The 14,432-nt window shown below is 39.1% G+C and overlaps 1 long non-coding RNA gene across 1 annotated transcript in view; it reads left to right on the top strand.

Annotated features, from left to right (window-relative positions):
• LOC117195987 (uncharacterized) overlaps positions 1-14,432 on the top strand; it is a 287,053-nt gene that overhangs the window by 148,381 nt on the left and 124,240 nt on the right. The gene's annotated exons all lie outside the window — the stretch shown is intronic.

Raw genomic sequence — 14,432 nt, 5'->3', positions numbered from 1 at the left:
TTGAGTTCTGCTTTTAAAGCAGGATTTTCAGCAACTTTCGTTTCTAAAATTTACCTTTTCCTTGAAAATCTACCTGCATATGTTTCTTGTGTCCCTCATAGCTGACATCCTTTCCCTTGATATCTGCACTCCCTTGTTTTGTCTCTTGCTATAAGCCTTTATTTTTCACTTCTTAATCTTTTCTATAATGCTTTTCCATGTGCCAGTGTTAGGCTCTGATGGAGACACTTTTCTCCATCATTCCAAGGAAGAAGAATAAAACCATTCCTCTACTTCTGACATTAAAATGGAAACAAACCCACTGTACTCCAAAAAGCTTTGGACTATAGTAAAATATCTAAGCTATTTTAAAATCCCATTGGAACTATTATTCTCTGGAGAATGCTCACTTATTTATGAAGGTAGAGATGGTTCCTTGTATCCCTTAGTAGATTTGAAGATGAAAACCAGTTCTACCAGGTGTCACCATGGACTGGCATCTGGCTTTGATTAAAATGGTAAAGTTTATAAAAAAACTAATAAAAAACTAAGAGAAGGAAAGACTTTATAAAAAACTAAGAGAAGGAAAGACTTTAACGTATTGTCCACGTTCTTATACATTTTTCTACAATAATTCAATTGTAGCATCAGTCACAGACATATTAACCTCTCATAAGTAAGAGATGAATTATACATTTATACCAAGATAAAAAAACAACACTCTCTCAGAAATACAAATGCAGGCTCCTTCCACGAGACCTCAACTGTTATCAATTATTGTTTAATCTAGTGATGAATGCTTTTGGAAAATTTATTACCAGAAACAAAGGTTTTCTCCCTTGAAGCCTTTGTATGCTTTCTTTCATTGCCATTGTATAAATCACTGTGTTTTCCTTTTGGTCTTGACTGCCAAGAGGCTTGGGGCCAGGCATGGAGTTCAATCACAGTAACTGTATTATCCTTTGTGGTTAGGATATTTGTTTCTTTCTCCTTTTCTGGTTTTAATTTCTATTCCAACAGTGTTTATGCCCGACTTTAACAAAAAGCCATATCAAATCCCCACACCCTCTTTTGACTAGGCAAGAAGTAATAATACATAAATAACAATGGATTTACTTCTTCAGATAAAGTACAGTCCATTTGGATTTTTCTTTCAGAGTCAAAACTGTGCTTCTAGGTTCTACTTGTCTGACAGTCATTTAGAACTTGATTTAACTTTGCAGTATAACACACATGTGCACACACTATACAGCAACCCTGTAACCAAGTCTTAAGTTTCTTCTTGATCAGGAAAGGAGGAAGGGGTTTTTCTGTTTAGCTCTTTGAATTAGCCATGGCCTCCAGCTTTTCAAAGACCCCTCTTCTGAGTTGAAGGGTGACACTCTTTTCTGCTTCACTTCCTAGTGGCTGACATCTGGGGGTGGTGGGTATGCGAGTGGGTGAGGGCAAGTTCCCTCTTTCAATCTTTCCCTTTAGCTATCTTTTTGGACCAGCCAGGAGAAAATTCCCCTATCAGCGTAGTCATTTATTCTTCCCCAAATTTGTTTCTTTAGCTAAATTATTATTCTGTTTAGCCTAGTGAACCCAAAGTTCACAACCTGCTTACAATCTCTGAGTCTTTGCCAGTATTCTTAAAGTATATATATATATATATATACTTTTGTATTTTATTACACATAATATACAAAATGCATATAATATAGGTGTAATGATATATATTATACACACACTTATACATATTCACACATACATATTCCAAACAATTTTAGAATTATCTAAACTTAAAAAGTGTTCCCAGTCCTACCATCTCAGTAGATTATACTATATTTCAATATTTCTATTTAAAAAGCCAAACTTTTTGCATACTTTAAACCTACTGAAGCAAAATGGAATTATATTTAAATAAATTTATGAAATAGTACTCTTACAATCTATGTTAAAGAGTAAAATCTTTTTTTGATGAGCAGATGTTCATATTTATAGAACCTTGCTTTTTTTCTGTCTCAGTTTTCACCTCTTTCCATCATCTTGGTTAGCGTTTTTTCTCTCTTGTTATCAGCTGTATCATTTACATTTGTTCCATGTTGGCTTAATGTATATGTTAATGTTGGCTTCATACCAAATGCCAAAGTCAAAAAGTTTTGATAAATAACCTTGCCTTGCATTGTGGAACACCTTTCCTATCCAGCCTATCACTAGCAGATAACCATGGTATTGGGCTAATTCCCATGAAATGACACAACATTGAATTTGGCATCCTTGTCAGCAGCTCTTGTCCACGAGAAGTGTCTGCTGCCTGTGGTTGACTGTCGTGGACTTTAGTCAAGGAGATACTTGCACTCTCAAGATCGAATGTCTCAAGATTGCATATTTTGAGAGGTCAAGGGACCCTGACCTTTTCTTTCTTCTTGAGAAGTGGACAGTCCCTTTTCCTCCCTCTCTGGAGCAATGACTCCTGGATGGGTCCCAGGAGCTCTCTCATTCCAGCCCCACCAGCTGGAATAGAGTCCTTTACTTTAACTTGACTTGGATAATTTTGATGACTGATTCTCTTTTTTTTTTTTTGCTGTACGCGGGCCTCTCACTGCTGTGGCCTCTCCCGTTGTGGAGCACAGGCTCCGGCTCTGGACGTGCAGGCTCAGCGGCCATGGCTCACGGGCCCAGCCGCTCCGCGGCATATTGGATCTTCCTGGACCGGGACACGAACCTCCGTCCCGTGCATCGGCAGGCGGACTCTCAACCACTGCGCCACCAGGGAAGCCCGACTGATTCTCTTTAAAGGGTTTATCTTAACTTAAAAGAACAAAGTTTCTGCTTCTAGAGGAAAAGATCCAACAGACTATCTGAACTTCCCTGATAGAATAAACCCAAATCTCGGGGCTCACCCTCTTCCCTCCTGCCCCCTTCTTGCCTTGCCTGAGCCTTTCCTGCTTCCACAGCTGAGCTGCTTGCTCTTCTCCTCTCTGAAACCCCCAAACGTTCAGTGGTAGTCAAGGCTTGGAAATCTTACTTCTACAAAAGTGGGAGTGTAGACAGCACCTCCAATTCTAAAACAGGGATAAAGGAGACCTGACTTACAGTCCCTGCTCTGCCATAAACTACTTATGGAACCTCAGGAAAATTACTGAATCTCTGAGATTCTCTTTCTTCATCTATAAAATGAGTAAAAACTACCCTCACAAGGTACATAAGAATGGAATGTGGAAGTGTGTGCAGAAGAGCTTTAAACTCAATTTATTCTTTTATTATAGTCTGTGATGGGGGAGGTGGGGAGTCATAGTTGACCGCTGCACTTGGCTGGGGAAGATTCAGTGGCAGAGTTAGGAGATTCTTCTTGCAAGAATGAGGAATTTGAGGCAATTCTGGGAGAGTGAGTACACCTTGGTTCTTGCTAAATTATCCCCTTCACTGGACCCCCTGTCCTTTTCTACTTCTCTATGTCATTTTTCTAAGGACATTTTCTCCCTGGTCTTTAGGGTCCCATGGGCTAATGACATTGTGCTATGCTACGGAATCCCTGAGCCTTCAGAAAAGTTGTTTTAGCAACTTAACCTGGGCTTGTGAAACTGTCCTTCTTTGGAGCTATTGCCTTTTCCATCCCATGACATCTTAAACATTTATTTGGGCGTGGGGCATTAGGTGTTGGACAAAAATGACACACAGTAAATTTTTTGAGTCAGAGCTCACAAATAATGAGAAAGATACAAGGAACCCCAATCTGAAATGTGATAAAGGCTCTAATTTGGGTAAAGACAGTGCATTCTGAGAGTACAGAGGAGGAGAGATTAAAGTCTCAGTGATTAGAGACATGATAGGGAAATGATCTAGAAGGCTTATGGAAGATATGGGATTTGAGTGGTAAGTACGTAGCAGACAGGACTTTTGATGGGTCTAAAAATGGGAATGGGTTGGATTAATTCAAAGGGAAGGATGAATTTGAGAGGGTAGGTGAAGGTAGCAGGAGATAAGTCTAGAATATAGAAAGGTGGATAGAGGGCCAAGTTGTAGCATGGGCATATTCTATTTTTTTTTCACTCCATATGAATGAATTTACTACTAGTTTCATTTCAGTGAATTTACATTGACTATTGGAAACTAAGTCCCTTTAATCATATACAATTCTTATACTTCCTATGAAACCCAATTATGGTGGCATTTGGTCCATGGAATCTTTCAAAGTCTGCATGGAGTGGAAACAAACCGACACTTTTATGATTTAAGATAATTGTGCTTTTGCTAATCTTTTCTCATTAGCAACTGAGGGTAACTGGTAATCATAGATTTTAGTGGTGTCTTGTGGAATAAGCAGATGCAAGGAATATGGCTTGTAATATTCCAAGTGAGGCTCTGTCTCTGACCAAAATGCTTAGAAAAAAAAATGCCCCAAGGATTATGCCAAAGCATGGCAAAAAAATTGCACTTGGATTGCAAGTTGGATATTAGAACCTGTGACTCACAAAGTTTATGGTTAGACTTTGAAATAAGTGGTAAAGGAAATCAGTCCAGAAACCTGCTCCCTCAATATTTAATATCGTGAGGAGGAAGGATTTCTATAGATTTATAACTTAATTTCCTCTTCTCAGATAATACCACTGCAGTCTATATATTCATCAGTTCTGAATAAAAAATTAGGAGTAAAGGTAGAAGGAACTTTGTAGTGGGAGTAACTTATATCTTTCATAGACCATGAATTCCATGGTCTGAAAGAATTATTTTTTTTTCTAGAAGATGAGTAAATTCCCTTCTCTTCCATATAGCAAAGCCAGGGACAAATTCAAGTTTAGCAGGCTGGAAAGGCTCTTTTAATGAAAACCCTTTTTTCCTTTCATCAGTGCTTGTTCTTTGAGATGCTCAGAGTAGTTGACAAACATTTATTTTCCAGATTTCCCAAGTGATCATATAATCAGCAAAATGTAATTTCAATTTTCAGTGTCTTGGGTGGGCTTTGGCAAGGGAGAGTTTGGGGAAAAGAGAAAGGCCAACACTTTCCATTCTCCCCTTGTCCTAGAGCAGTCTCAGTGCTGATATCAGGTGTCCCCACCTGAAAGCTCATGGCGACTTTGCGATTGTCCACAAACTGAACTGGACAGGTGACAAGTGGCCCCCAGAGCTGAGTCTGCCTTGATTACAGCATCACTATCATTACAGTTTCCACTGGTGTTGCTGTTGAGTTGGAGAAAAGAAGCAAGAAAGGGAGCTGGTAGGGAAGTCTCAAATGCTAGGCACCCAGAGCTAAAGATTTTATATAACCTCTGTGCCCCTGTACTGGTTAATTTTCTGAGTCAACTTGGCTAGGCTATGGTGCCCAGTTGTTTGGTCAAACATGAGTCTAGATATTTCTGTGAAGGTAGTTTTTACATAGGACATTTAAATCAATAGCTTTTGAGTCAAGTTGATTTCTCCATAATGTGGGTGGGCCGCATCAAATCAGTTGAAGGTCTTAAGAGTAGAGCCTGAGGCTTGCCACAGAGGAAGGAATTCTGCCTTCAGACTGCCTGCAGACTCAAAACTACAATATCAACTCTCCCTGGGGTTCTAGCCTGCTGGCCTACCTTGTGGATTCAGACATGCAAGTCCACACCATCACATGCACCAACTCCTCAAAAGAAATCCCCTCTCTCTAATAATAAATCAATTATTAATTAATACATATTAGAATATAAAATTTAAATTTCATATATATAGTTCTAGCTCCCTATATATCTATCTCCTATTTGTTCTGTTTCTCTGGAGAACCCTGACTAATACAGTCTTTTTTTTTTTTTTTTTGGTGGTTGTTACTTGTATTAAATAGTCAAGAGTTGAGTATTTCAGAGAGAGCTGAACATAATGTGGTGCTCCACATACCTAGACTTTTTTTCTCACTGGTATTAGTTTCCTCATCAGGTCATGAGATAGACTGGTAAAAGTTAAAGTAATGAGAACGGCTTTGGAATGAAGCATGCAGAGTATGGGGCCTATTCTGTTAAGCTTCAGCTGCTCTCTGTTACCCATCTTTCCCTTTTAGCCCATGAATGTCACGTTCCATTTGAGGTTGAGCTGTACTGCTCTTTGCTGGGAAGAAAGAATGTAAGCTGCTTTTATTAATGGGTATCATGTTGTCCTGACCTATCCTTCCTTTTTCTCTTTTTTTTCTGAGCAAAGGTGGCTGGAATTTTAGATAGTTCAAGATTTCACTTTTTGATTTGTTTTAAAGTGGAGTAAACTTTATAGTTTATTCTTTAAATTTTTGTTTGGTAACTGAACCATCTCACTGTTCGATAGAACTTTCTATGGTAATGGAAATATACTTCCATGCGCTCTGATGTGGTAGCCACTAGCCATATGTGGCTGTTGAGTACTTAAAATGTGGCTAATGTGGCTGAGGAAATAAAATTTAAATTTTATTTCATTTAAAGTCATTTAAATTTAAAATGAAATAGCCACACAAGGCTAGAAGTTACCATATTGCACAGCACAAATCCAACTGAGTCTTCATACATCAATTTCCAGTATTTTTTTTTTTTTTTTGCGGTACACGGGCCTCTCACTGTTGTGGCCTCTCCCGTTGCGGAGCACAGGCTCCGGACGCACAGGCTCAGCGGCTATGGCTCACGGGCTTAGCCGCTCCGCTGCATGTGGGATCTTCCCAGACCAGGGCACGAACCCGTGTCCCCTGCATCGGCAGGCGGACTCTCAACCACTGCGCCACCAGGGAAGCCCTCCAGTATTTTTTTTTAAAGAAAGAATTAGAAAATTTTATTTGAGCCAAATTTGAGAATTATAACCGGGGAAGAGCATCTTGGAAAGTTGTGAGATCCAGTTTTTTTTTTTATTAAGTTTTTAAAAGTGGAGTATAGTTGATTTACAATGTTGTGTTAGTTTCTGCTGTACAGCAAGGTGAGTCAGTTATACATACAAGACTCAGTTTGTTTTTACTCAAGTGTATTAGTTAGGGTTCTCCAGAGAAACAGAACCAGTAGGAGATATAGAGATAGAGATAGATACAGGTAAGAGGAGATTATTATAGGAATTGGCTCATGTGGTTATGGAGGCTGAGAAGTCTCATAATCTGCTGTCTGCAAGCTGGAGAACCAGGAAAGCCAGTGCTGTAATCTGAGTGCAAAACCCTGGGAATTGAGAGGCTGATGTGCAAGGGCAGGAGAATATGGATATCCCAGCATAAGCAGAGAGAGCAAATTTGTCCTTCCTCCACCTTTGTGTCCTATCCAAGCCCTCAACGGATTGGATGATGCCCACCTGCCAGGGGTGAGGGGTGATCTTCACTCGGTCTTACTGCTTCAAATGATAATCCCTTCTGGAAAAATTCCCACAGACACACCCCAAAGTAATGTTTTTCTAGCTTTCTGGACATCCCTTTGTCCAGTCAAGTTGACACATAAAATTAACCATCATACCAACTAAAATCAAGTCTCCTTCTACATATCAAATTATTGACAAAAATATAATAAATAGCCTTACTCCTGGAATTGAGGTCCTCGGACCAGCAGTGTCAGCACCATCTATCAGTTTCTGTTAAGTGTAGAATCTTAAGCCCCACCCTAGACCTTCTGAATCAGAATCTGCATTTTAACAAGACCCTCAGTTTATGACCTCATTAAAGTTTGAGAATTACTGATTTAAACCAACCATATAGCCTTAGTTCACAGATGGAGGTGGGGGGAAAGTGGTGAAGATTTTACCCAAATCATTTGTGTGACTTCTTCTGAGGACCCTCTCTACGTGCCTCCCAAACTCGATTTTGGAGTTCAGGCACCTCCAACTCTGGTTCTGGCATGACCTTTTAAGGGGAAGTATTAGAATCTCTCTACACATGTTTTTGATTTTTCAAGATGCTACATCTGCTCACAAACATCTTTTTTTTCTTGCTGTCTTGGAGTAGGGGGTGGGTAGCATGTTTGAATCTTAGGACTTTCCTGAAGTGAAAAATCATTGCTTCTGAATCAGTACCTACTTGTGCTATGTGATATCTTATGCAATGTATCAACAGTTCATTGACAAAAGAACTCTCCAAAGTACAAATCAACCTCTGCATTGGATTTCTGTTTACTATCAAATCAATTATATCTTATTAATAGCATTACATACAATACATGTTGAATGCTCTATGTTTGTACTGTTCTATCATTATTTTGGGGAGTGAAAATTGTAGCATATAATTGAGGCTGGAGGTGGTGAATTTAACATTTACTTGATTTTAAATTAAATCTTCATCCCCTGTAGGCACTGGTAACCACAACTAGTGTGATAGAAAAGTCAGATAACTGCTGTTATGAGTTCTGCAAGGTCTTTTGGTCCACAAGCCATGTTAATGTATTAGTTAGGTTCTAAAAACTATTCTGAACTACTAAACTTTTCTGACCTATGATGGGTGTCATGTAAAGCAACTTATACCAAAGCTGTCCTGTCTTTTTAGGACATAATGAGGTACTAGGTAGTAAATCACGCTTACTTCGAGTTTTACTGGCACAACTCTAAAACGCCACTGTAACTTTATAAAAGAACGAACGCCCAAGCGCAAAGAAGGATGTTGTGCTGTGATTTTGTCTTGGCCTCAATCTTGGTACCTTTTTGTGTCCCTACCTGTGTTCACTTTTCTTTCTCACCTATTTCTAATTCATATTATTTTGCTACACTTTATGCATCTTTGTAAGCTAGTTTTTGGTAACAAAGTGGGGCTAAAAATTAACAAATGATATTTTGGATTACAGGTCAAGATTTAGTTAATCTGGGTCAAAATTAGGAATTGCCATCAGGCCCATGGCTTCATCCACTCCATTAGGTTAAGCACACTCTGTATGCAAATATTAGTACAGGGCTTCCCTGGTGGTGCCGAGGCAGGGGACACGGGTTCGTGCCCCGGTCCGGGAAGATCCCACATGCCACGGAGCGGCTGGGCCCGTTAGCCATGGCCGCTGCGTCTGCACGTCCAGAGCCTGTGCTCCGCAACGGGAGAGGCCACAACAGTGAGAGGCCCGCGTACCGCAAAAAAGAAAAAAAAAAATTAGTACAATGCTTTCCTTCTATAATCTTAATAGGGAGCAGATGGGGAGAAGACTGAAAGCCTAGGTTAAAATTTAGCCCGAGGTTTGCAGTCTGACATTTTGAATCCTGGGTTGTTCATGTATTTTTACAGACGAGATAACAACACTGACTCAGAGGTAGCTGTCTCTCAGAAAGGATGAGGTCTCCTATTCTCCTCCTAGGAGGTGGCTTGGCAGGCTAGAAGCACCCACAATGTAAGATTCTGATTACTGTAGCCACATTCAAGGTGAAATGTTATGATTTGGGGTGATTTGGGCCCAGATTTTCTTTTTTTTAACATCTTTATTGGAGTATAATTGCTTTACGATGGTGTGCTAGTTTCTGCTTTCAGATGTTTCATATAAACATGTATCAGTGGCAGGTGCTGTGGGTGATATTCTTTGATAGGTCCAATTCCAAAACGACTTAACACATGGAAGGAGCTTAAAAAGACTCTCCTGTGCTCTGACTGGGGGTCCAGTATATATCTGACTCCCCTGAAGTACCTGTAGGTTTCCTTGTGAGTTCCTTTCCTTGAGAATTTCAGTGATATAGGTTCTTTAACTGTAGTGTGGTTCTACTCATACCCACAAAACTTCTCCCAGCACTTGCACCTGTGGTGGCCTTCAATGTGCCATGATTCAAATGTGCAGTGGCTGCCCAGACCAAGAACTGGCCCCGAGAGCCTGACCTTGAATGTGAGTAACCTCTGTGCCTCTTAGTATCAATTGATTTCAACATACTTATCCTAGGCACTCGACAACTATGCAGCAGAAAATTGAAGTTATCTAAAATGCCACTACTCAGAGATAATGGTTTAAATTTTTGTGTATTTAATTTCAAAGGTCTTTGGCGGGGGGTGGGGGGGGGAGTGTTTACACATATACACACACATATTCACTTCCATATGAATTATATTGGTATTTACCAATATTCTACTCTTTAATATGAGAAATAAAGTAATATGGGATAATGAATGTTATTAAATATTTTCTGAAAACAGGATTTTTATTTATTTTTATTTATTTTTTTTGCGGTACGCGGGCCTCTCACAGTTGTGGCGTCTCCCGTTGCGGAGCACAAGCTCCAGACGCGCAGGCTCAGTGGCCATGGCTCACGGGCCCAGCCGCTCTGCGGCATGTGGGATCCTCCTGGACCAGGCAACGAACCCGCATCCCCTGCATCGGCAGGTGGACTCTCAACCACTGAGCCACCAGAGAAGCCCTGAAAACAGGATTTTTAATGGCTGAATTCTTTCCTATTAGATGGATGTTGCATTACCTTTTGAACCATCTTCTTATTGTTGGACTTGGTGTTTTTCAATTTGTTGCACTATAAATAGTACTTCATTGCTACTGTTTCACATGATGTGAATTCTTTCTTGATACATATTGCTAAATTTAATTCCTGGAAGGCTGTGTCAATAATGTTCCCAGTGGCAGTAGCTGAAAATAGCATCCCAGGACCCTAGCAAGCACTGAGAACTAACATTTAAAAGATGCCCATTGGGTGAAAAAGATGAATTGTTTTAACTGATGAATTATTTTAGTTGATTGTTTTAGTTTGTACTTTTTTCTTTTTTTTAACTGGAGTATAATTGGTATATAACTTTATATTAGTTTCAGGTGTAGAGCCCAATGATTCAATATTTGTATATATTGCAAAGTGTTCACCAAAATAAGTCTGGTTAACATCTGTCACCAGACATAGTTCCAAAACAATTTGTACTTCTTTACATGGTCACGTGGGAATTTATTTTTAAATATTGCAGTGTTGAAGTTTTTGTTTAAATACAGTTGTCTCTTTCCCATAATCAGAGTTACAAATGTTTATTGCAGAAAATCAGAAAACGCAGAAAACAATATAGAAGAAAATAAGTCACTTATAATCCACTCACTCAGGAGTAACTGCAATTGACACTGATGCCCAGAAGGCCCTTCATATTCTTTTCTGCGCTGACATAAACCCATGCCGCAGCCATCCCCGCTTTCTTTTCTGTCACCAAAATGGAAGCAGGTACCATTTTTGTAATCTGATCTTTCTCACAGAAAAATATATTGTGGGAAAAACCAACAGCATGGTGTGGTTAGGAACCTGGCCTTGGAAGTTCAACTCCCTGGGTTGGCATCTCAGTTTTGCCACTTATAAGCTATGTGACCTTGAACAAGTTGTTTAATTACTCTGCATTCATTTCCTTATTTGTAAGGAAATGGGGAATAACTGAGAATAATAATCAATGAAAATAATTTACAGTCTATTCACACAGTTGTCATCAACAGCAAATGAAATAGAGCATGTAAAAAACACCCAGAACAATGCCTGACACATGGTAACACCCAAGTGAACTTTTATTAACTTCTCATCTCAACAATAGATGATGGCTAGGAGGATAATTGCATTCTATTCTATCATTGGTGGTATTTGATTGTATCATCTTTTGTGTCTGTATGATAATTTACCGAAACAATCCCCTGGATTGTTTAAAGTACTTTTCGGTTGTTTATAATTTCTCATTTTTAAACTTTACAATGATGAATGGTGAGTGAAGCAGCACAGAGTGGAAGAATGCTGGCTCTTAAAATTTCTATGTCCCTGTGAATCCTGGCTCTGCCACTTACTAGACAAACTAAGCCCAAGAATCCTCATGTATAAATTAGATGTAACAAAACTCTCATAAGGTTATTATCTATTTCTGCAGAACAAATTAGCCCCAAACTTGGTGGTTTGAAACAACCATTTCATTTGCTCATGAGTCTGTGGTTCAGCACTGGGGCTGGGCTCAGCTTGGGGGGTCTTCTGCTTCTCTCACCCGGGGTCACTCATGTGGCTAAAATCATGTGAGAGCTCAGCAGTGGCTGGATGGTCTCAACTGGCCTCCCCTCGCCACCACGTCTGGTGGTTGGTACTGGCTGTTGGCTGACCTTGAAATCTTCAGCGGGTGAGGGTTTCTTAACAGTGTGGCAAGATTTCAAAAGCAGAGAGAGGGAAATCCTCTATTTGTGATGTGTGCTTTATATCTCATTCTCCAAAAGCAGTGACATGGCCAAACCCAGAGTCACTGTGGGAGGGACGATGCCAGGGCATGGACACAGGGAGACATGGCTCTTGGAGCAGGCCATGGCTGTAATTAATACCTTAGTTTGGTTGTTACAAGGATTACAAATTAGGTTTCTCATCCTTAAAATGTAGATGATCATAATAGTATCTACCTCATAGAATTATCATCACGTGATCGAATGCATATGTACTATTTTTCAGTGTCTGGAACATTGTAAGTGTTCAATAAGTATTAGTTATTATATTGAGTACTTGCTTCCTTAGGAAATGAATTGAAGTATGTATTTGATAAAGACATTAGATTCTATTGGCAAATTATATATTTTCAGTGTTGAAGTTTTTGTTTAAAAAGAGTCATATGTTTCCCATAATCAGAATTATAAATTTTCATTGCAGAAAATCAGAAAATGCAGAAAACTATATAGAGGAAAATAAAAGTCACTCATAGTCCACTCACTTTTAAGGAACTTTGGGTGTTATCACTTTTGAAAATCATTGTCACTCTGATGGGTGAAAACTCATTGTTATCATTTACACTTCTTTGATTATTTGTATTTTTTTAATTCATAATTTCCATATATTTTTGACCATATGCATTTTTTTAGTGATTTGCCTATTCATTTTCCTTGTCCATTTAAAGGAAAATAAGTGTTTATTTTGGAACAATTTTAGATTTACAGAAAAGTTGCAAAGATAGTACAGAAAGTTCCTGCATATCCCATGTAACATTTTGCCTCACCTTGGTCCATGTGTCACAGCCAAGAAACCAACATTAGTACATTACTGTCAACTAAACTGAAGGCTTTATTTAGATTTCACTAGTTTTTCCACGAATGTCCTTTTTCTGTTCTAGGATCCAGTCCAGGGTATCACGTTGTATTTAATCTTCGTGTTTCTTTTGTCGCCTCTGATACGTCGCAGTTTTTCAGTCTTGGTTTTTCATGATCTTGACTGTTTTGAGAGTACTGGTCAGATATTTTGTGGAATATCTTTCACTTTGGGTTTGTCTGATGTTTTCTCATGATTCAACTGTGATGATGGGTATTTGGGAAGAACACCAGAGAGGCCAATGCCTTTCCCATCGCATCCTATCAGGGGGCACATGCTGTCACCATGACTTAGTACTGATTAGTACTGAGATATTAACCTTGATCACTGTGTTCTGGTGGTGGTTGCCAGGTTTCTCCATGGTGAAGTTATTATTTTTCACTTTCCATACTCTATTCTTTGGAAGCAAGTCACTAAATTTAGTCTACCCTCAAGGTGGAGGATGAGGGTTTAAGTGCCACCTCTGAGAAGGGAGGTATATTCATTTGCTAGGGCTGCCATAACAGAATGCCAGGAACTGAGTGGTTTAAACAACAGAAACTTACTCCTCACGGTTCTGGAGACTAGCAGTCCAAGGTGTCAGCAGGTCTGGTGTCTTCTTGCCTTCTTGCTGTGTCTTCCTTGTGTGACTACATGTAATCTTCTCTTCTTACAAGGACACTGGTCCTATTGGATTAAGGCCCACCATATGACCTCATTTTGTCTTAATTATCTCTTTAAAGGCCCTGTCGCCAAATACAGTTACATTCTAAGGTATTGGAGGTTATGCCTTCAACATATGGATTTTGGGGAGACACAATTCAGCCTATATCAGAGAGAGTATCTATATATATTATTTGGAACTTTTCTGTAAGGAAGATGATTTGTTTCTTTCCCTCCATTCATTCATTTATGAATATATATATATATATATATATATATATATCAGCCTGGAATCATGTACACTTATTTTATACTTTGGATATAATTTAATACCATGTTAATAATTTTGTTGCTCATATTCTTCTAGCTTTGCCACTGGGAACTCTTTCAGCTTGGCTCATGTGCCCCCATCCTTTGTTTTTTGAACGTTCTTACTTTCTGGTCCTACAAGATGATACAAGCTCATCCTGTATTCTTTTGTGCTCCAGTCTTGGAATCAGCCATTTCTCCAAGAAGTTCTGGCTCCTTTTATGGGAAAATAATATTTAAACACCAAGATCTGGGCATTGGGTCTGCCCATTTTTTTTCTATGGGAATGAAATAATATTCTTATTCATCGGGACACTCTATGTTAGTGATATTAACTTTTTGTCTGTCTTATAAGTTACAAATGTTTCTCCTTTCATTAATCAACACATATTTAGCACTTGCTTTGTGTTTGGCATTGGTCAAGATGCTAGATATACTGAAGTAAGTAAAACAAAGTACCTGACTTCATGGAGCTTGTACTCTAGAGAAGGCAATCAGTCGATGAACAAGTAGGAAATGAAAAAATAAAATAATGCCATAGCATAAGACCTACAGAGAAAAATAAAGCAGGGTAAGTGCTAGAGACAAACTGA

Source organism: Orcinus orca, chromosome 4 (genome assembly GCF_937001465.1).
Source record: "Orcinus orca chromosome 4, mOrcOrc1.1, whole genome shotgun sequence".
NCBI classification, from domain to species: Eukaryota; Metazoa; Chordata; class Mammalia; order Artiodactyla; family Delphinidae; genus Orcinus; species Orcinus orca.
Note: the sequence above shows the minus strand (reverse complement) of the source record. Positions and strands in the feature narration are given on the sequence as shown.